Source organism: Macrobrachium nipponense, chromosome 41 (assembly GCF_015104395.2).
Source record: "Macrobrachium nipponense isolate FS-2020 chromosome 41, ASM1510439v2, whole genome shotgun sequence".
In the NCBI taxonomy this organism is placed as follows: domain Eukaryota; kingdom Metazoa; phylum Arthropoda; class Malacostraca; order Decapoda; family Palaemonidae; genus Macrobrachium; species Macrobrachium nipponense.
The window spans coordinates 39,927,479-39,951,772 of NC_061102.1; positions in this window are offsets into that span (position 1 = coordinate 39,927,479).

Below are 24,294 nucleotides of genomic sequence, written 5' to 3' on the forward strand. Positions count from 1 at the left end.
GGGTTCTTGATGTCAGAAGAAAATCCTCCAATTCTCCGATGACTGTATTGTGCCCATGAGTGTGAGACATTTGCTGGTCGGAATGTCCCAGTCTTGGGAATCTAAGACTTAGGTTCCTCTCTTGAGGACGTGACAGAGATGGACATTTTATTTTTGCAACGATTCTCGTGGAGGATTGTAATTTAGAGCTGCTATATATCTGTCAGGGAGATGTGTCTCTTCAACAAAACTTAGATCATATACATATACAGAATGTGTGTTAGTATAGTTATGTATTTACAGATACACACACATAAATATATATATATATATATATATATATATATATATATATATATATATATACATACATACATACATATGTATAACTGAATCACGAAAGTTAGGAAACGTGATAAATCCATAAATAAAGATAAATGCCACGTAGGAAAAATAAACGAAGGGCAGATCTTTCGGAAAACTTTAAAAGCCCTTTACTGAGCAGATACTGACAAAAATACGAGAAAAACAATACAAGAAGGTTCGTATAACTGACAGATAGGGATTATAAAGGGATTGTACCTAGAATCCAACACACCTGGAAGATAAGATACCTTCCCAAACAAGCATAAACAATGGGTGCAATTAAAGGTTTAAGACAATCATCTCAGATACAATCTCAGACAATTAAAGGATTATAGGTGACAGCTATTCGGAACTTGGTAAACAAAACCATATTCACAAAAACATGACAGACATACATTACAACAAAATTTAATAACTCTAAGGCAACATGATTTTTATTTAAGTCAGTATTTATATCATTTTGAGGTCATTCTTAAACATGTTACAGATACAAAGGGTTCTAAATGAAAAAGGCCACGACTAACATTGAAATTACAATGAAAAGTAAGTTGTATTAAAGCAGATTCTAAAAGATTTCGTGATAAGACATCTCTTGGACCATGCAATTACTACTGAACTATCAATCCAATTAATTCGGTGGTTGTTTCACTTAAATGCATTATTTATTCATTTAAGTGAAAACAACCACCGAATTAATTGGATTGATAGTTCAGTAATTGCATGGTCAAGAGATGTCTTAGATTGGTCCCGTGTAACCCAGAGCATAGTTTATGAAAAGAAAATAGATAAGTCAAGCCACAATTGAATACAGTACCATGACCTGAATTGTGAGGAATGCAAATCTGACAAAACAAACAACATCCTTGAAAATGAATATCAAAATGAAGCATCATAAACAGATATGGAAAGAAAAATTCTTGGTGTTGGCAGAGAGATTCCAATTTACTGGAGAGCATTTTGGTAGACTGTTCTTTTTTTTCCCTCCAGTAATAAAATGAACGCGTTCCGGAGAGCCCACTCTTGAGCACGCCACATAAAGCTGTCCATGAGAAAAGCAAGGTTGCTCCAAGTTGATGCTGCCACTCTGAGAGACTGTCCCTGGGCTTTATTGAGTCATCGCAAAAGCCAACCTAACTGGGAACTGAAGGCGCTTGAAACTGAAATGGAAAAAGAAAGAAAGAGAAAGCTCCCTTCTCTGACTCTCTTTCTGTCTCCAACCATCACTGTCTGTCTCTCTTCTCCCTCTCTCATATCGTCCACCTTTATACCTACCTAATTAACACCCTTCAACTCTCTCTCTCTCTCCTCCTCTTCCTTTCCATACTCGTCCTTCTCGTTTACTCTGTTCACTCCCATCTTTCATCTCCCCTCTCGTTCCTTTTCTTCTTACTCTCTCTTTCTCTCTCCAACAATCACTGTCTCTTACACTCTTTCTTAGTAATACCAACTCTCTGTCTGTCTGTCTGGTTTCCTCTTTCTTCTCCCTAACACCCCGTCTACTCTCTCTCACTTTCTCTCCCTCTCATTTTCTCTCTCTGTCAACCCCCTTCTAAAACCACCCTCTTTGATGTCATTGATGTTTACCCTATAGTATTCTTTTCCAAATGATAAGTCATATGTATACAGAAATTTGTAAAGTAACTAAGTCTACGGGCATAGCCAGCCCCGTTTCACGGGCAGAACCAGCTCTGTTTCAGGGAATCCCTTCTCACCCTTCGGAGGGGGGGAAGTAGAAATTTTGGGAGGCCGGGCTCCCGAACGTAGGTCTCGACCTTCCCGGGGTGGAAACCCATCCCCGTTCCGAATCTCAGTCCCGTCAGACCGACGGCCCGGGCGCCTATACCAATCATACATACATACATACATACATACATACATTGCCAAATATATAGTAGTTATATATATATGTATATATATATATATATATATATATATATATATATATATATATATATATATATATATATTTATATATATATGTGTGTGTGTGTGCGCGCGGTTTAGATATTTCTTATATGAAACTTCTTTTAAACTTATTCATTACTTTATCTTTTTTAGTTAACAGTTTAATTTTGATATGGCGTCAATAACATAGATGTTGTGACGTCAGATTTAGTAGGCATAAATTAATCAATCAGTTTTCTTATAACACTGAGCTAGTAAGCAGAACTAGCATTGCCCAGACTGAAGGGGCGTCAAAGGAGTTATTGGTAGTTATCAGACTTCATTGTCTCGTATGCAGAGGATTTAAAAAGCGAAAAGGTTAGTTGTGGTACACCTGCCAATTTCCTGGCACTGAATTGGCAGTTCCTGGTCAAAAGACATTGACAGCTCATTGACAATCTTTGATATTATATTCCAATCGCCTAGGTAACCTCCCTAGTCCCCTTTGGGTTTGGAAAGGGTGTTGGTTATTTTGAAGAATTTTGCAGTTTTGGTTTAGGATAAAGCCAGTTCTAATTATCTTCAGAGAAAAGTGAATGAAGTTCTTGCAGCCATCTGATTTTCAAGGCCGATGAAATATCTGTAGATTTGATTATTTGCTGTTTCTCTCCCTATTTACTCTTCAGTGCGCTTCAAAATTTCTCGAAGCCTCCCTGAGGCGTAGCATCAGAAATATGTGACATTAACCTTACTTTTTCTCGCAAATTAGCAATTATATGTCCTCTGTCAGTACCTATGTTGGCATCAATTTTGCCCAGACATTTTGAATGCCTGTTGGCAGAATGGTAGACGCTACGTGACTTTTATGAGGGGTTAATCATAAGTAACTTCCTTCTGATAATAACCGAGACTATTCAGAAATCATTAGGTTCTTTTCATAAATCGTATAGGTATTACACATCATTATCTCCAGGCATCTCTGCATAGTGCTGATAACGAATTTTAACATGTAATATCGAACATATCGCTTATGAATTTGGTTAAGTCCCCACTCGGAATTATTTGCCATTGGAAAATTTCCTTTTTATAGTGCGCAGGTTATAGAATATTCATGGAGTGTGTGTATTGCCTTTAAAATATTTGCTGAGATTTTTATACTAGGCAGAAGTGTGACCATTCATAAGTGGTTGAATTTTTCCAGCACAAAATCTGGAAATGAAACATGGTTGAATACTTAACTAGAACTTCATTCAGTCATTACACCTTGCCTTGCAAAAATCACAAAATGTGATTTCACTCTTAAATTCGTAGGTTATCCTGTGAAAGTTCTAGCGCTCAAGTCCTGTGTAAATTCTATTCGCAGGGCTACTTTTCCTTTGTGGATCTCTGCGGTTGTAGCAATTTTCTCCAACTCTGATTCAGAGTATGAGTGTGGATTTTGCTACTCTTGATTTTGCCTCAGGTTGTCAATAGCGATAAAGTAGCATTCACCTGGAATTTCATACGTATCCAATAATACCCCCTGCTTTGTCTAGAAAAAAAAATGTAATAAATAAAAAAAAAAATGGCAGACCTTGATAAAATCATATACTGGTTGCCAAGTGCATCATGTCCTGTTATTTTGGAGCTTTGTGGCAAGTCATCTTATTTGATTACTATAATTTTCAGTATTTTTTCTTTGTTTCATCCGTGTGTGATACACTGGTCATTTTTTGTTACTGGAGATATGAAAAGGGAAAGATCGGGATTAGACGTAGTCATTGGTCTGAAGTGCATTACTGTCATTACTTGTACCTGTACAGCAAGTCATCATTTATGATGACTATGATTTACTTTCTTTTTTATTTGCTTTGATTCTGTGCTACACTTTTGTTATGTTTCTTATGGTATGAAATATCAAAGAGCAAAAAATAGCCATCAGCCCAAGTTAAAAATTTGATTCACTTAAAATTAATTACCAAGGTTACCGATTTTCCTCATGAAAACCTATCTTCAGAAACCCAGGCAATCGATAGTATCTATTTCTGCTTAGGTAAATATTTCTCCAATAGAAACATTTTTTCCCAATACTCATTATTGATTGAAAGATTCCTTTGTCATATCCCCCCCCCCCCCCCCCATGCATGTTTTGTGTCTGTTAAAGACCACCCATCCTTCATGTCTCCTTGTATTTTTTAAAGCCAGTTATCCTGTAAGGTTTCACTTGATCATTTTGTTTTGCCCTTATAATCCACGTTTGATCTGTGATACAACTATAGTAACCGCCGTGACAATGAAACTTTGGTCACAAGAGGTCTTTCGAGTTTGCACCTCACGGGGTTTAGAGATCCAATCCATATCATTACTGTTTTCATATAACCTTATGTGAAGGCGACTAAGGATGCATCCACACTATAGTAAAACGTCATTTGAACGCTCGTCTATAACTTAGTGAACGCACACAAACAGGTTGAACCCCGTAGGGCGGCATTACTTTCAGTATAAGATTATTAATTGTATATATTCAGGAAATCAGGTATATTTACATTGTCTTTTACAATACAAAAACAATCGTATATTAGTTATAAATATTCTCAATATTTAGTTAATTTACTATCACTCATCTTAGGTACTATTTCAAATACTCATTTACAAAATTTTTTTGAGTTCTGTTCTAGACTGTCCCGTATTGAATTATGCAATACAGATAAACTAACTCGTTTTGATGTGATGTCTTTATTCACTAGAGTATCTATTGATGACTTACGTCTTTATCTATCACATTTAGATTCGTATAATTTAGAATTACCCACCAATGCCATTATTAAATTGATAACCCTTTCATATAAAAAAACTAAATTCACTTTCAATGGTAACTTTTATGAACAAATATTTGCCATGGCTATGGGAAACCCCCTTCCACCCCTTCCTTCTAATATCTACATGGAATTTTTTGAGACTAGACTTATACCGAGGAATCTATTCTCTAAGGTTTTTGGTTGATATATGTAGATGGTTGGTTTTCTATTGTAAAAATACAATCTATATATATACCTGATTTCCTGACTATAATTAATAATCTTCTACCTTCCATGAAATTCACAATTGTATCACATGTCTTGGTTATCAGAAGTAATACTCGTTTTTTATTTGCTAGCAGGTACCAAAGTGTGCTTATGACTTTTGTACTGCAATGTGAATGCACACTAGCGGGCATGCCCGTCGGGCACTTCCAGCTGTTTATTTTTTCTCTCGCTTCTGAAGCAGTGTTACCAGGCAATTGCATTATTCTGCATCCATATTCGGTCGGTCAGTGTAGTGGAATGGGTTATGGGAATAGTGTTTGCCTGTCGGATAGTGTCCGCTAGTGTGGACAAGGCGTAAGAGGTTAAATACTATTTTTGCCTTAACTGTTGTTAGCATTCTATGGTTTCCTTGGACTTTCTTAAAGCCTTTGTCTTATCATATCACTTCCATAGCTACTGATTTTTTGATGAGCTGTTCCTCGTGTCCAAACCATATCAGTTCTCCAGCACTCTTATCTCTCTGCTAATGCCACATTTATATTAATCTTCCCACGACACTCCAGCTGTGAACCTTAAAATCTACAGTCGAATCTTTTTAAAATCTATGTATTCTATTCTTGTCATTGCCCATGTTTCTGCTGAACAGTGAAGTAAAGGCTGGATGACCCATTTCAAGTCTGGTTCCTCTACTTATGGGACATTTTGTTTTACCAGTAGTTTGGCTATCTATCTCAAATCAATCCATGTTGCAGGTACTCTTTCTTACTGATCTCTCAACTCCTGATTCTCAGTTCGATGAATATCTTAGGTAACGTAAATGCCCTTCCGTTTTTAAGACCTGCCTGTCTATCCCACCAGTAATGACACTAACGTTTCTCGTATCATATTCAATATATATATATATATATATATATATATATATATATATATATATATATATATATAAATAAGCCAGAAGGCGTAGAAGAAGAAGAAGAAGACAACATTAAAGATGTGTCATTTTATTCTTACTGCGACGTTTCGAGACCAATGTCTCATCATCCAAGCTAAAATAAAAGATAAAAATCTGATGTACAATACAGTATAAAAAATTATTTCGACATGCAAAACACATTAAATAAAATAATACAAAGCAAGGTACAACATTGAAATACACGTTACTTTAAAAAGAAAAAAAAGACATTGTTAAAATTAAGAGTAGTTAGAGACACCTTATCTCAACGACGTTCGGTTACTGTATGGAAAATGCACCGAAAGTAAACAACAAGAATGGCGTGGTTTAAGCAATGTACATACAAGGTAACAGAAGAAGAGTGGTTGTTTAAGGTGGGAACTAGTTTCTTTATAGTCAGAGATTCTAATATTGGAAGGTGGTGTTCATATGGAGTTGATAATAATATCTTGAAATCCTTATAGTTTATATAATTTTAAAAAAATTCCCCGCGATTCCTAATATAAGGATTCCTAATGTAAGGAAACTAAAACCCATATGTGCATCACATCTCACCTTAAGCAGGCGGCGCGTGTTTCCAATGTAAGTCTGCCTATTGCATCGGCAGCAAGTGTAAATACAGACAACGCCGGATTGCATTCAGGGAGATATCTCTCTTTATGACGCAACACATTACCGATAGTCCTAGGGTTCATTAAGACAAACTGAACATCAACAGCTGGAAAATGGGTTAATTAAAATTCTCCTTAAGTGAGGTAAAAAAGAGGTGTCATGCATAAAAGGAAATCGTATATAAAACTTGAGTTTCAGGGCCAAATGTATTGCTGCTGGAGGATGAAATGAAATATCCAGATTTCCTGACATATTTCATAAAGAGATTAGGAGGATAACAATTTGATTTAAAATAATTGTAAAGGATTCCAATTTCTTTGTGGAAAAGACTCCAGTCATAAGTTAATGTCATGGCTCTGTGGAGGAGGGTAGATAACGAATTTAATTTAAAATTGAAAAAAACAAAAACTATAAAAGTAAAGACCAGGGCCTGCTTATGTTGCCTTTCGCAAAATACCTGTGTGAAACGTTCGTCATCACGGATGACAATCGTGTCTAAGAAAGGTATTTGGTTATTGTTTTTCCAATTCATACGTAAATTTAATGTTGGCATGTAGAGAATTGGCATGTTGTAAGAATGAGTCACAGTGCAAATGATCCTTAAAAAGAACAAAAGTGTCATCCACTAACGGCGATAAAATAAGGGTTTAAAAGAAGCGGGAGAACTGTCTAGTAGCTCTCTCTCTCAAATTTGTGCATAAAAATGTTAGCGAATGTGCAACTCAGTGGGTTACCCATGCTCACTCCTTCAACTTGCACATATACCTCATCATTAAAAACAAAGGCAGTGTCCCGCACTGCCAACTCTAACAACTTCTTAAAATCAGGGCGGTTGAAACCATGGTGAACAGGTTCATCATCAGTAAAAATAGTATCTAAAATATACTCAATTGTTTCCTCCACGGGTATATTAGTAAATAATGATTCTATGTCAAAACTAGCCGTGATTAAATCTGAATCCTGACACAAAATACTGTTTTTAAATTCTAAGGAATTAGAAAGACTAAGTCCAATATTAAAAAAAAAAGCTTTCCAATAAAGGGATGAATATTTGGCAATTTTGTAGCTAGGAGTTGTATAAGACGAAAGGATTGGCCTCATGGGAATATTTTCCTTACGTATTTTCGGAAGCCCATACATGACACCAAAAGAAGAGCCAGTGACGAAAAGCTCGTCGTAAGTAGCCTGAGTAATTGTATGCTTCCCCGTAGGGGGGTAGTACCGTCAGTGCACCCTCATGTGGTACACTGTAGGCATTACTTAAGGTTCTTTGCAGCGTGCCTTCTGCCCCTGGCTACCACCCCTTTCATTACTTTTACTATACCTTCATTCATATAGTCTTTCTTCCATCTTACTCTCCACCCTTTCTTAACAATTGATTTATAGTGTAACTGCGAGGTTTTCCATCTGTTACACCTTTCAAACCTTTAACTCTAAATTTCAGTTGAATATAATATTTAGGCCTTTGGCCTAAATATTATATTCAACTCAATTCAGTTGTATGCTTGTCCTTTAGGGCTTTTAAAAAACGGTTGATCCTCGTTTCTAAAAATGAGTTTAAAATCCTCTTCGCCAATTTTCAGAAATTTAAAGTCGTCCGATAAAATAGTTTGCATCACTTGAGCTCCTTTCTTTAATAAAGATGATTTAAACACACTTCGTGAATTGAGTAAAAAGGAAGACCTGATTTTTTCAAAACCAGATAAAAGTAAAGGAACAGTTATTCTAAACAGGGTCGATTACATTCATAAGATGCAAAATATTTTATCGGATGACTCTGATTTTCTGAAAATTGGCGAACAGGATTTTAAACTCATTTAACTCGTTGACACAAGGTCTCTTTTTAATTACTCTTATTTTTAATAAAGCCTTTTTTTTCTTTTTAGAGTAACGTGTATTTCAGTGTTGTACCTTGCTTTGTATTACTTCATTCAATGTGTTTTGTATGTCAAAAAATTTTATGCTATATTGGACATCAGTTTTTTATCTTTTAATTTAGCCTGGATGATGAGACATTGGTCGCGAAACGTCGCAGTAAGAGTAAAGTGACACATCTTTAATGTTGTCTTCTTCTTCTTTTACGCTTTCTGGTTTGTACTGCCGAGGAATAGCCCAACTGTCATGTTGAATTATATATATATATATATATATATATATATATATATATATATATATATATATATATATATATATATATATATTACCATAGGAGGGGGTTAACTTACCTTTCAAAAATCGCCGTCGGTAGCGCAGGAGGAACTGAACAGATATATATATATATATATGACTGGTAAAAATGTTCTGTAACAACAGAATTCCATCTAATAAAAGGAGCCCATAAAACACCAAAATGTAGAGAGAAAAGTACTATATTTCAGAGACTGCTGTCTCTCTCTTCAGGTATATGAATGAGAAAAGTTTACAGAAAAGGTGGTATTTATACCAAGAGCTTCGTCCACAAGTAAGCCAATTTAGGTCACCCCCGCTGATAATCTTCCTTTAATCTTTTTAAGCGTTGGTTGAATGAACACTGCGTCGACGATGTCCGATGTCCAATTCCCTTTTGAGATGTTCATTACCTGCTTCTCTTTTATTAAGGCCGATTCCATCATTTGACTCTTGTACCGGCAGTTGCTGCTATAAATTACACGTGACATAGACTTCATAGTGGCTTTTGATAAATTCATATCTGACAAAAACTACAGCCGTGAAGAGATATGTTTAAAAGGAGTGTTACTAAATGCTTTAACTGACCTTCATAAGAAATATCCTGTTCCCCGCAGATTCATGATAGCCATCCACTCGCTAAAAAAGTTAGATGTTATAATAAGTAGATCCGACAAAGACGGCAAAATTGTAATAATGGACAAAGACTTCTACCTCGACAAAATCAACCAGCTCCTTAGCGACACAAATACTTACGAAAAACTGACGAAAAATCCCCTCCAGAACGTTCCCACAGAATTTTTTCGGAAAGTAAGATTAATTGGCCAAGACAAAAAGAATATTGAACTATTAGAGAAATTTAAAGTAATTAATCCTAAATTACCCTACTTTTATGGTCTTCCCAAAACTCACAAAGACAATCTTCCATTCAGACCCATCGTTTCATGCGCCGGAGCTTTCAATTACAAAATTTCTAAATGGTTAGCTGGCCTCCTTTCTCCTTTTTTAGGCACTTTTTCTCCCAGTCACATCAAACATTCGGAAGACTTTTGTCACAAATTCAGAGAAGCACATATACCACTTCACAACATAAAACTTTTAAGCCTTGACGTAGACTCCCTATTCACAAAAGTACCAGTACAGGACGTTCTTCAGTTTTTAAGGGAAAAATTATCCCCCTATTCAGATCATTTCCCTTTGGCACTTGACAAAATAATAAAGTTAGTTGAATTATGTGCATCTAATAACGTATTTTCATTCGGGGAATCATTCTACAAGCAAAAATTCGGGTGTAGTATGGGTAGTCCTTTAAGTCCTATTTTAGCCAATCTGTACATGGAATACTTTGAAACTACAGTAATAAATGCAATAAAACCCAAAATCATGCTGTGGATGAGATACGTGGATGACATACTAACATTTTGGGATAATAAGTGGGGTAATTTTAATGAATTCCTCTCAAAATTAAACGCATTAGTGCCCAGCATCAAATTTAAAGTTGAATGGGAAACAGACAACAAAATTCCTTTTCTTGATGTTTTAATAATCAGACACACGACAGAATACAAATTTACCATATACAGAAAACCAACGTTCTCACTTTCATATATTCACTACTTTAGCTATCATGACAATACTATCAAGATAGGTGTAGCTAGCAACCTATTCTTAAGAGCCTTACGAATTTGTTCCCCAGATTTCCTGGAAAAAGAATTTGAACTAATTCGCAAGCAACTTTCATCTTTAAAGTATCCTGACCATATAATTGAGAAAGCAATTCAAAAAGCAAACGTAATTTTCTACCGACCCCCTAAAGACAAGACCAGAGACACACCCAACAATAAAATAAAAATTCCCCACCTGGAGACGATTAAGAGAGTAACTCACACCCTTGGGAAATCAAAGTTGTAAACACCGTATCAGTGCACAAAAAATATGCTGTAGGAGGCCTACCAAAATTTGGAAAAAATTTTAAGTTTTTATTTAAGCTTTCGGAAAGTACATTCTCTCCCTCTTTCAGAGAGAGAGAGAGAGAGATGATGAACTTTCCGAAAACTTTATTAAAAACTTTCAATTTTACCCAAATTTTAGTGGGCTTCCTATAACAAAGTCTTGCACACTTCTTGTTACACCTTGCGTTTCATTCAATGAGTGGCACAGAGTTCACCCCACACCTTTACATAATACCCACATTACCACTTTCCTAACTGTACTTCTTCTTTGGCTTCCTCTCCAGCCACCGTTTAAAATTCAGAATCTGCTTTTGACAGTTGGTCATGTGCATAAAGCTGCTCCCGGGACCCTCCTTTTGTGCATTCCTTTGTAAAGTACCATTTCTGTGTTAAACATCAAGTGGCTTGTAGCTGATCCGTGATGTGCACCAACATTCTGTTACACCTTCCGCTATCTTCAATGCAAATCCAGTTTTAAGGCAGAGTAGCATCACCAGTTTTACGAGTCTTTCTGGTAACCTCTCCCCTGATCATGTCCATTTAGCTATCTGTCTCAGTTCTTTGAAGCCACCATTCTTGCAGATAGGCTGGACAAGAGCTTTTCTCCAAAGGAAGATATAGGAAAAGGTATTCATGATGGATATAAAATACAGTAAGATGAAAGGAAGAAGTCAAAATACCGAAGTTGGCGATCCAGGATCAAAAGACATGAGTAGAGGTGTGAAAGCACAAATAAAGTTTCTTCGACTCAATCGAGTTTTCTGTACTGCGTATAATCAAAAGTCACCGAAAATAGAACTAGCTTTCGGTGGTCTCGGTATAATGCTGTATGAGCCGCGGCCCATAAAACTAACCATGGCCTGGTGGTGGCCTGTCCTATATAGTTGCCAGACGCACGATTATGGCTAACTTTACCCCTATATAAAATAAAAACTACTGAAGCTAGAGAGCCGCAATTTTGGTATGTTTGATGATTGGAGGATGGATGGTCAACATACGAATTTGGAACCCCCAAGCCTCAGTTTTTAAGGTCTGAGGGCGGACAGAACAAGTGCGGACGGACAGACAAAGCCATCTCAGTCAATTCTCTTTTAAACAAAACTACAATGGTACAGATTTGGTATAACAAAAATTAAAGATAAAGAATTGCCATGCAAATATGGACTGATTATGAATAATTTGTAAAGTGACTGGTGGCTAGTCTCACTTTGTCATGATTAGACTTGGTTCCCGGCGAAGAGGAACCTGGGATGTTGGTGTATGTATATATTGCAAGGACTTTTGTAAGGATGTCATCAGGAGATTGCTAAAAGTTCAACCAACAATTATGGGAAAGCAAATTCTAGTCACCATAATAAAAAACACTCTAGACATTTTGAACTCTGAATTGTAGCTGTTCAAAAGCCTAAGATACCCAAGTTGTTGATAATCAAATTTTTCACAAGGATTTCATTGGATAGGAGGAAGTTATATATTCAGTTTGTAAGATTCCATAGAAAATCTATATGAGGTTCAAAGACATGAAAATAATAAGATTTTAAATCTTATAAGCCAAGTATTGCGCAAGAAAGTTTGTTCCATAAAAGTTCAGATTATGCTGAAGGTAATGATGGCAGTGGTAATAACAGTTGAGCAAGCTTTGTTGAACGCTTTCTGCTACAGTGCTACAAGATGGATTTATTTTCTTTTTTATTTTTTGGGGAATGCTGCTAAGAATATAATAAATAACACGTAGGTTAAGGGAATTGGGATTTACAATATGGACACCAAACATGCGTGCTGAATTGGTTTGCATTTCCCGTTATTAGGAATGGAATATTATCCAACCATGATTTGTTAAATGACTTACCCCGTGCTTTTGGAGTGGGTGAGAGTTACCAGAGCATGGGCTTAAGTGCGCAGTTGAAGGATTCTCTGAACTCTAATTGGATGATGAGAATTTGGTTAATGAATAAGCATAGGGTATGCCGAAGCTGAAAATTGTCTGCAGTTATTTTTTGAAATGCATCAGGAAAGGGATGCTCCAACCCATCCTCAACTTCTTTGCAAGTTGTAAATAGTATTTTGAGAACAGCTCTTCCTGATTTTCAGTAGTGATACATATACATGGCACAGAGACGGATAATGAAAGTTTTAGATAAGGCTAGGGTGAATTTTTTTTTTTTTTACAATATCAAAATGGAAAATCTCTGTTATGAGGTGAAAGTGGCTAATTTTGAATCATAGGCTAAACCGTACATAGAGAGAAAAAGATAGCTTATGAAATATCTTTAGTAAAGAGATTTGAATATGATCATCTTTAGGGGCATTACTTCTTTATTAATGTTGCCATTAAATGATAATCAACGAAGCAATTGTCGGAAATGCTTCTATTGATCTTACAGATAGGAGAAGTAGACTTATAACTATTAATAGTCAGTACCAGTAGAAATCAAAACAAAATGTAGGTTGATTTTAAGTATTAAATCACTCGGAACCAGTGAATATTCCCAAGAGAAAGGATAGACTTTCTGCTTATGATGCCGAAGTATGGCCTTTTCAGCTGGAAGCAAGATCAGGGAATTAATATTTGTCGTTGAACGGGAGGTCTCTAGTTATCATTAGAGGGAAAGCAGTGCTGCGCTAATATCAGATTGTAGGAATGCTGGAGTAGCAGTAGACTCAAGGACAGACGTTGATGCCTCTGCCTGGATTGTGAAGGATCAAGGGTGTTCCTTCAAGGATTGACGGGGAAAGAAGATTTAACAATAAAAGGTTGAAGGGAAGAATCTGATGCTCACGTGATTGGCCCTCTCAAAGAACTTGAGAGGTCTTTGTGCTCAGCAAACAATTTTGGCTGCAGGGAAACAAGTTGAGGAAATCGGAGAGCTGTCACTATATCCAAGAAAACAAAGAACTTCTTCCGTTTATCTGTGAAATGGCGTGGTAGAATGCATAAAATCATGCAGAAATGAGATAACTCGACGATTGTGAACTGTTTTGGGTTTGAATTCGGTCAGAACGAAAAGCGGACATCGCACATAATTAGAATGAACTTCAAGTTATTAGTATCACCCTAGATAGAATGTTTCAAAAGCTATAAAACAGCTAAAAAAGCTATAAAATCAGGACGACGAATGCTAACAGAAACCATTTGTTCCTGTATGACAGTTAAATATTTTAGAATGAGAAATTTAAGTCATTTACATTTGATCTATGTTCACAGTAATACTCGAATTGCTCATATGGATCGTAAGTGGTCGATGTATATAGTGTTTTCTACTTGAGGCAGAGCTCCGATCTTCAAACAGGGTATTGCAAATGAAAGGGTTCTCCCTGCTCTTATGTCCTTCCGAAGGTTACGGAGGGGTAAGGGTAATTGGGTAGTGCACACCCCGAAACTAGGTCCTGTCCTGGTCTGTGGTAAGATGATGTGGGTGGGTTTGGGGTTTGGGGGGAGCGGAGGATTTCACGCCCACGATCATTCCAACGTTTGCACACTTTATAGCTAATCCTGCTTGGCTTTGATTGAGCTAAGCTGTCTAGTCCTTAATCCTGACCTTCGCTCTCTCTCTCTCTCTCTCTCTCTCTCTCTCTCTCTCTCGTCTCTCTCTCTCTCTCTCTCTCTCTCTCTCTCTCTCTCTCTCTCTCTCTCATGATGCGCCACATTAATCCTTCACTGCTGATGGATGCACTAGTAAACCTTGGAGTGTTGCATTACGTTGTCTTCAAAATATGCTGCCGTAGGAGATTTTTTTTATCATTTCTACTTCTGTTGTTTTACTTTGCTGCTATTCATAAAACACTATTTTTATGAATGCCTATATAGTATTATTACCACAATATGGTAGAAAAGAGTGTGAGAGAGCGTCAACACGGCTGTAAAACATGTTATTCACACAAGTCGGTAACTTATCACACACACACACACACCACAAACAGAATACTAAATACAAGTCAAAGACTTCTTGTTAATCCCGACTAGTATTTCATACAATTATCCAGCATTTGCCAAAGCTTCGTTTTCCACTTACGGTCGTTGACATGTTTCTAACCTGTTTGTGATATGTATACGATATTTTTCCGATGTGTGTTTTTACATATATGGTTTTCTGTAGCGTCGACGCACCCTAAGGATTTCTGTGAATTAAAATATTTTATCAAGATTTTTTCATCATCTGATAAGATTTTTGGAAACAGTTTACACTTTTATCCCAGTTTTTGACCTTAGTCGTTGTAACCTACATCTGTTATGTTACTTACTGATGTGTAGTATTGTCACAGGCTGTGCTTCGTAAGAGAAAAAGCAATTAGAAGATTATATAAGACGAAGCAAACTTTTATGTTGCTCGATACTCCTCATTATTCTTAAAATTGTAATGGAAGTAACTGTGTTTTTTTATAACAATAAGTAATGGCATTCTTTGTCATGGTTTTAATTACAAAGCGAAAACCTCAGCAGTATTAATGTTAAGACCTCTTTTCATCTATTAAAATTGCTTCTGTTATTATTTCTACAACTATTGTTTATCTGTTTAATATCACTTAGGGCCTATATAACGCCATTTCACTTCATAGATTAGTATGCGAATAAACGATGACTTTACAAGAACTCTGCTTTTGCTTGTAAATTTATATAAAGGTATAACATGACAGAAATTGGTTGCCGTAATTTTCTTAACACTGTCTTTGCTTAAGGACCCTGAATAACCCATTTGAATCGTCACTACGTTTTTTAAAAATCTGGTATTGTAAAACCTTCGCGCTCCTGTCTGTTCTCCGAAGAATATATTAGGAATTCAGTGGACACGCCCTTGACGTTTCAATATTTTATATATTTTATATTGAAGAGTCGAAATACTGAGTAGTAAGGCTTTGAGGCTCTTCTGCCCGTGTAACTTTCATTTATTTGTTTATGTATTTATTTGTTTATTGATTTATTCGTTTATTTTTATATTTACTTCTTGAGTGGGTCCGTACAACCAAACATTAAATGAAGAGCAGGTGTTCCTCAGCTATCTTCTTAGAATGGTGTTTTTGAAAGATGACCTTCATTTTGTAAACTGGTTCTGCGTATCTGCAAAGTCTGGTGCATTTTGTGTTCTAATCAGGTCTGCTTTCTTTGTTCGCGTGTTGCATTCTCATCGGGGTTGACATTATATACGTACATATATAATTATAAACTATAATTTAGAAGTGGCCTTTTGATATTTTTCATGTTCATCATTATGTGAATATCTGTATAACAACTTTCTAAAATAAGTCACTTGGGTGATGAATGGTTACGTGCAGCTGTCTTCAAGAGAAAAAAAATTAAGATTTTTTTCTAAAGTATTAGGTAAAATAAATTTGCGGGAGAACCGCCTTGTTTCTTGCTATGGTATTTGTTTGCTTGTTTTCGTTAACCGTTATTTTATAAGGAAAACAGGACTCTGGAAGCTATTAGTAACTATTGTATTGATGACAGTAGCATAGAAACATATGTCATTTTACTGGCATTCAGGACACGCAAATGAATACGAGATACGACCTTTGCATTGAGAGCTGCTCATAATTGCGGGGAGAAAGCGATTAGATTAATTCCTAGATTTGGGCGGTGAAGCATAAGTGATTTGTGTGGGATTTTTGTGGGATTTTCATGTAATGTGAAGCCTAGATTTGGGCGGTGAAGCATAAGTGATTGCTGTGTGATTTTTGTGGGATTTTCATGTAATGTGAAGCCTAGTTGGTCAGTCTTGTAAAGATGAAGTCTGCTAGACTCGCAGCTTTTGACGACCAAGTGGGAGTTCGAAAAACTGATAAGTCTGCGTTGAATATACGATAATAAGAAAATCATTTGTTTTTTGTGGGTAAACAAATAGAAATGTCGGATTTTTATCATGCTTCGGTCAGTTTTCATTATTTGAAAGCTGTTTAATAATACGGTTATTTCTTTATCTGTTTGTATAGAATCTTAGCCATTAAGAGGTCTGTGTATTTAAACGCCTAAATAAAATTTAGTGTAAATGCCCTGCAGAGCCTGTAGGTAGTTGATGTCTCGGCAACGCCCTGAGAGAGAGATTCCTACGCTTTTTAATAGATTTTTTATTTTCCACCAATAAACGTCACCGAAAGAATGATTGACAATCGATAGTACATTTTGTTAACGCTTTTGCTGTCCCTCGAGCCCTTTACCTGGAATCATTAGATAATCTCTCTCTCTCTCTCTCTCTCTCTCTCTCTCTCTCTCTCTCTCTCTCTCTCTCCATGCTTGTGGTTGATGCTATGCTTCTAACTCTTCTCGTCTCCCTTATAACTTGTATCCTGATATTTTGTGTCAAAATTGACTTTCCTTTGACACTGGTTATAATGTATTTTGAGACTTCACGAACATGAATGCAGAATTGCTTTATAGTGATGTATTGCAATCTACTCGCATTAAAGAATTTATAAAAGGACATAATCACGTGAAACTGGTTTTTAAGAAAACCCCAGTTTTTAGGGGGTACTTCTAAAGATTTTTTCTCCCTGTAAATTACCCATAGACCGTCAAATTAAAGGATTTTATAGTATTACCTCTGGTGTAATTTTGGAACGCTAATAGGTAGATGAAAAGCTTATGGAACCATACTGTCTTTTTTTTTTTTTCCTAAACCAACAGGGGCGAATCACTGGCTTCGAAATAGAAGGAAAATAATATAGTTCAAGCTTTCAAATTGTTGAGTCGTTTCCTGCTGCAAAATTCCTCGGTTTGCAGAGTTTGACTTCTTGTGCTGAGCCTGGAAAACCCTAGCGAATCCATTGCGATGGTTCTCAGATGTCATTCATTTTCGCAGAAGCTCAATGCTGAGGATAGAAAAATTGCATGATCAGTCATTTAGAAAATACCGAAAGTTATCGATTAGTGACAGGAGTTGCAAAAATGGCTGGTTGAAAAGGGAAGTTTTAAAAACTGGGAAATTTCTTTAAAATGATCTATTCTGTAGACAACTTCTGGATGAGGCATGACTAAACTATTTGCCGTTGAACATATTCGGTGAGTTGAGGAGTTTAGTGCAGCCTTCTCGTTGGAGTAGCCTTACGGAAGAAACTAGTTTTTGCATTGATAGCTGTAAAGTTCTCAAAAAAAAAAAAAGTACATTGTTAATTATATGGTATCCGTGATGCAGTAGCAAACGCCCTCTTGATATACAGTGGAACAAAATTGATCTTCATACAATCGAGTTACCTGTGTAAATCAGAACTAAGATACCCTGCGTTGGATTATCATGTAAAGCCTTTTTTTTCATACCGTCTTATACTGTGACACATCTGTCGAGCAACACTTCAAAAATAATCATACAGTTTTAAAGCTACTTTTTAGATCAGAGAAGTTGCTTGCGAGATTAGTCAGTCTTGTAAAGATTTAGTCTGCTAGACTCGCAACTTTTGACGACCAAGTCGGTTTTCGAAGAACTGATAAGTCTGCGTTGAATCTGCAATAATAAAAGTAACTATTTAGAAGAAATGTATGCTAAGCATGAGTGAAGTAAAGTGTGTGTAAAAGAACAGGTAATTAAAAGCGGTGAAGGAACTAGCATGCATGTGTTGACAAACAAAAGACGACCATCCGGTGTCTCGAGGTTATACAAGATTATGTTGAATGGTTGCCAAAAGGGTTGGCTGGCAGAAGTAAGAGGTTGGACTTGTAAGAATATAAAGATTGGAAGAAGGGCTTTAACGCCCAGGGGCAACAAGACTGCCCTATACTCTAGAAAAGTGGATGTGACTGGCCGTGGCAGCGTCAATGACCATAGTTCAAGGTGTTAAAGCTCAGAAATGAAACCTATAATTCAGTATATCATAAGAAACAATGAGAAAGTGTATTTTAGAGGTATATGTAATCCTTTATTTGATTTTGCCTAACAATCAGACAGAACTAACCGGTATGTCGTATCGTTTGATGGCAGGCAAACTTGAACCCTCGTTGTTTCCCAAGTAAATTGCCCTTCGGTGTATTCTGGATTTGAGTGGTTTACATTACCCATTATACTAACCTTGAGTTCAGTGAACTGTGTCTTGTTTGACCTGTTACTACCGTTAAGAGCAGAGGAAGATCTTTTGATTGGGTGGGTCTCGATTTTTATTGATGAAGAGAAGTGGTTTGTGTGTGTGTGTGTGTATTTTTCAAATAATGAATTGATTATATCAAGTGAGTTTGTGCAGAGTAATACAAGCTGTACTTTTATGCAACTTCTCTTTATGTGGATGTTAACTTGTGAAACAATGCAGATGACATACTTAAAGTTTAATCCTTGTAATATGCATAATAATATCAATTTCATTTAAGATGGAATACAGATGCATGTCATCATACATTTAGGATGCATTATTTATTTTGGTGACCTTAAATTCAACCACACGTTGTCGAGTTGGTCTCCACGAGATTCGAATTTCAGTAGCAGACCTTGACCATGTAGAATTCACTTTACAGTGGTCAGCAATTCTTATAAATCTTGCTTAGTCAAAACATCTGGTTGTGGATGCATACAAGAGTTCAGATATGCAAAGATATGTATTTCGAAATCCCAACCATCATATATAAGAATTTCTAGTTTAGCCTGACTTGTAATAAATGATGTATCATAATTATAAGTGGACAAGTGTCGCTTCACATATTTCAGCCGGCTCAGGGAGCGAGATCGTACACTGGAATCTCGCTGCTATCTCCTATTTTATAATTGCCTACTAATTAATTGGTTCCTGGGTGGAAACTATCCGAAGAATGGGGTGTGTCATACTTTTAAAGTTTGTAACCTCTTCCTACCTTGCGCTTTAAATAAGGGAGTTTTGTCCGAAGAGTTTTGCCTTTGTGTTTGCCCCAGAGAAATTGTAGTCTGTGAGCTTCTCCACCAGAAACTATGACAACTTTGCGACTACTCATGACATAATTCGTTCAGCTCTCTGATGCAAGAATGTTACCCTAGAATATACATATTTAACCTGAACGTCAGTTTATTCCAAAATAATTCAACTTTGTGGTTATTATTTATTAAAAGAAGTTTGATGTTCGTAGTTACTGTTTATTCAGAAAATTCAAGCGTCACGCTTTCAGCGTTTCTGACGAAATGAAAATAAGGATATTCTAAAACTGCAACGAAAGGGAATCAGTGGAGGGTTTAAGGTTGATGTTAACCGCTTCCGTCAAGGACAAGCTGCCTTAACATTCATCCCATGTTGCTTCACCCTTTTTTCCTTTCGTCCGTTAGGCCTAAGGCACTGTAAGGGTGATTGGCTGACCGTCTGGTCTGGTGGTCCTTTCCTAAGAAGTCATTTATTCAAGTTCCTGTAGAAAAAAATAGTAAACACAGTAAACACAACATAATGTGTTTGTAGTAACGATCTTTGCTAGTTGACTGTGAAAACTGTCGAACGTTTCCACTACGTTTCGAAATGAGTGTTCTGCTGAAGACTTGAATTAAGTGGAATGTAATCTTATTTTGTATAGTACTCAGAGTCTTAGACTGACCTTGCATACAAAATTTGAAGGAAGGTTTATGTATTTGTTACTTGTATAGAAGAAGTTGTAAGTATCAATATATGTATGTGTATATGTGTGTGTGTATGTATGTATATGTATAAAGACACCACCCTACTTAAAGACATAAAACTCGCAAACATTCAGAGATACAAACAAACGGGATCGTAAATTAACATGTGATGTGTTCGGAGCGCCACCCGTTACCACCTGTAAATTCAAATTTGGTTCTGCGAGCCTATTTTGTACATAAGGTACTGTGTGTTCATTGTATTGTGTTTTAGGATGAAAAAACGTAGAGTACTCTACTGATTTTATATCATACTGTGTTTAAATAGACATGAAGAATGCAGTTACCAGCTTGCAAACAATTCAACTTAGAAACGGGCGTCCGGAACGGTATCACCACGGTCTAGGTATACCTAGACCGTAGGTATCACTATTTACCGAAACGACCAAAACGGCCGGAAAGACGTCCCTGTGGTTCAGTCACATTTGGTGCACTGTATGACATTTGCATGATCACACTCCTGAATACAAACACCACAGGGATACTTTGGCAGAGGGGGCAAACATGACTTTCTTATGCTTTGGCATTTTGATAACAACTTGTATAAAAGCCGAGAGACAACTGACAGAGTCTGAACCTTTTCAGCCTTTTTATGCTGATATGGGGGCACATGAACAACCACTGGCCAGGTAATTACAGGTAAAGTGTGAAGAACCCCTGTTATCAAATTACTAAAAATGATATTTTGAAAATGGGCTGAAGCTACTCAGTAGCTATTAACGGGGAAGCGTGAGAAAGTCAGATACTATTGATCCCCTTTAATAACAATATAATTATTATTTAAGAAGGTCATCAAGATACCCAGTCTACTTGATTACAGTGGCATGGTAACTTAGGTAGCTAGTTGCTAAAACTTGCGGCCACCATACATACAATTCAAAACAAATGTCAGCCGCTGTCATATTTAATTACTTTTTAAAGAAGTTTACAATTACAAAACAAATATACATAGTAATTAAACAAGTTTACAATTATAAAACAAACATATCGAGGGTCGTTTCGGTTGTTTCGTGGGCTGTTTCGGTCTCCTCGGTCGTTTTGGTCGTTTCGGTAAATTGTGAGACCCGCCCGAAACATAACTCGAGAGAGAGAGAGAGAGAGAGAGAGAGAGAGAGAGAGAGAGAGAGAGAGAGAGAGAGAGAGAGAGAGAAAGTGGCTGTATGCTAGCTAAAACTGTCAAACTGTACCAAATAAATTAGAAATGCAAGCATACAAGATTGAGATAACAGTTAAAATGAAAAGATATCATTCAGCATGAGTTGAAATCATTGTTTACCGCAAGTTCTGACAATAACTGGGGAGACTTGCCACAAAATAGCACCTCAGTTTTTCTTTTATTTTAGTATACTTTCTTCATGCATGCATATTTATATCCATACATATAATTAAGACTTGTGAATTTCCTAACGTAGTTGTAATACGATTTAAATGATGTTCCGGGGGCTCTTGAAAGGTTCGATTCTGATTTGTCTCCTTTGTCCTAATGTCTGAAAACAAGTTAAAGCGTAGTTTTTGTAAAAGGCAATGACCGTCGAACGCCAGTGGCACCTGTTTAGGATTACTCCTCTTTGTCAAGGTCAGTAAGAAAAAAAAAAGGCCGCAAGCCAAAAAAGAGAAATGCCATTTGGATTACAACTGCTTCTACAACTCTGCCCCACAGCAAACCTTTATTGTGGGGAATGGCAAGTCGCCATAGACTTACGTAATACACAACCTCTCTCTCTCTCTCTCTCTCTCTCTTCTCTCTTCTCTCTCCCTATCGTCTCTCTCTCTCTCTCTCTCTCTCTCTCATGGGATTCGAGGTTTGTTTACTATCACGTGTCCTTCGTGCTGCTCACGTGGCAACGAACGCTCGGCCAGAGCTTCCTGACCTTGAAATTATAAAGGTGAAGTCAGGTTAGGTAATAAGGTGTACCATCGGAAATATCTTATGGAAATATTTCCAGTTTGTGAGCAAGTCTTTCGGCTTGAGTCTAGGGTCTCTGACTGTACGTAAACGTTTCATGGTCATGTTTATCCTCAACTCAAAGCAGATTATATATATAGATCTATATATATATATATATATATATATATATATAGATATATATATCATGTAAGGCTTTATAGGATTTGAATGTTATTTAGGAGTTTTTTATCTGTTTCTGCGTGACCAGAAATTTGGAGAATACATTGGATGTAGTTTTCAGATTTATGTAACCTCTGTGACACGCTTAGTTTTTTTTTTTTTTTTTTTTTTTTTCGTCAGTAGCAATTTCGTTCTCAGTCCTGAAAAACACTGATGATCACTTGTTTTGTACAGATTACGTTTATGACCCAAGGTTTTTTCTTTCGTCGTGGAATGTGTCCTGGACCATCGAGAAAAGTTGTTAGGTTACCCGATAGGGTGTTTTGGTCTTTAATGTGCCTTGAAGGCATTTTCCTTTTTACTGCTGTATTGACCATTGACTAGTAAATTGGTCGCAAGGACTGAATTATGTTCTTGAAGCATTTTTTTTTTTCTCCTTTTAAGTGCTATGAATATTAGACGCCCGAAAAAGTTTTTTGATCAACCGGAGTTCACGGTGTAACGATTTGTATATTTGACCGGAGTTTGATGTCGATATAAATGTTTTGGACCGGTTTTCCTCTCTTTGTGGCTGGACGTTGCGTAACCTGAACGCAATGTCTTTCCTTCCGACTGAAGCTCGAGCACCGTCGGCCTCTTTTATTTTATGATGATGAAGGTCACAGCACAAAGCTCAGTGGAAACAGGATGTATGTGAAATTTTGGCCTTTGTAATAAACGGCAAATTGTACAGTGTTTTTCCTTGGACGTTGACGACTATCTGTCAATCTACATATTTAGTTATACGTATAGTATGTGTATACATATGTATAAAAATATGAATATATATAATATATGCATACACTATAAATATATGCATAGTATATATGTGTATGTGTATATGTATACATATATATGTATAAATATATAGATAGATAGTCGTAGGCGTTCATGGGAAAAGTACTGTACAATTTGAAGTTTGTTACGACGGCCAGCGTTTCACATAATTGTACAAGGTTGCAGTTTGAATGCGTAGCAATGTGAACAGCGAGTTGGCCGTAGAATAATTACAGAAAAGAAAATACGCCATTAAAATAACAACACATTGGAAGAAACAAAGCGTCAAGCCACTTAAAGAATGACCTACCCAGACTTTGATTAAAATAAATCTATTGAAACGAGAGAGAAAAGAAATAGACCGGGAGCTAGCTCAGTTTATTCAAGTGATAATCCTATGTGCCCCCAATGAAAGATTACTAGATCCGCCACTGGTCAGGCCTACAATATTTGCAAATGTAAATTTATTAGTTTTTCTAAAATATTAATATTATTCAGCGTATCCTTCCTCACCTCCATTAACCTACTAGAAATATTCTTATCATCGAAGCCCTAAGAAGTATCAACAATCAGAATGCGGCAGCACATCGGCATTGAGCACAGTATATATCAATTAGGCTCAGAATTGAGTAGTTCTAGAATACGGCCAAAGTATAACATGTTGTATGTAACAGGTGAGGTGAGTAGCCTAATGTACGTTGTCTATAGGCTAGGAGGAAGTTCTCTCTCATTGTTATTAGAAATGACAGTTTTATCATTTCTAATAACGAATGATAACAAGGAACCGAAAAAATAATGTAATAAATGCTTACAAAATAGTTCACATTTCTCAAATCTTCCATCACCTGTATTTGTTTTAGTTCGGTAGTTCTTGCTTTTGCCGCATGGATCCAGTGCAAATGAGCTTTCTACTCCACCAAGCTATCAATTGAAAATTTCTGTCATTTGT